Raw genomic sequence first — 539 nt, 5'->3', positions numbered from 1 at the left:
GGGCCTTAGAGTCAACCTAGCTAAAACCAAAATCCTAATAAGTAGGAAGGTAGATAAAACACAAACCCCTTCAGGTAGATGGCCCTGCTCAGTATGTAGAAAAGGAGTATGTAGTAACTCTATAAGATGTACCCGGTGCAAGCTATGGACACATAAGAGGTGCAGCAACATCAAATGCAAGTTAACTAGGAAGTTAGTCTTTGTTTGTGGCAGATGTTCAGGTGCAACAAAGACTGTAAACAAACAGGAAACAACTTCTATCTCATTCCAGGGTGAAAAACTAGAGGTAGTCGATAGCTTCCGCTATCTGGGCGACCAAGTTAGTAGTGGGGGTGGGTGCACTGAAAGTGTAGCTGCTAGAATAAGAATAGCCTGGGCAAAGTTTAGAGAGCTCTTACTCCTGCTGGCGACAAAGGGACTCTCACTCAGAGTAAAAGGCAGACTGTATGACACATGTGTACGAACAGCCATGCTACATGGCAGTGAAACATGGGCTGTAACTGCTGAGGACATACGTAAGCTCGCAAGGAATGAAGCCA

At 44.9% G+C, this 539-nt stretch overlaps 1 protein-coding gene across 35 annotated transcripts in view; it reads right to left on the bottom strand.

The window, feature by feature from the left end:
• LOC106870491 (fas apoptotic inhibitory molecule 1-like) overlaps positions 1–539 on the bottom strand; it is a 130,554-nt gene that overhangs the window by 2,849 nt on the left and 127,166 nt on the right. The window lies entirely within an intron of this gene.

Source organism: Octopus bimaculoides, chromosome 19 (assembly GCF_001194135.2).
Source record: "Octopus bimaculoides isolate UCB-OBI-ISO-001 chromosome 19, ASM119413v2, whole genome shotgun sequence".
In the NCBI taxonomy this organism is placed as follows: Eukaryota; Metazoa; Mollusca; class Cephalopoda; order Octopoda; family Octopodidae; genus Octopus; species Octopus bimaculoides.
This window is presented reverse-complemented; position numbering and strand designations above follow the sequence as displayed.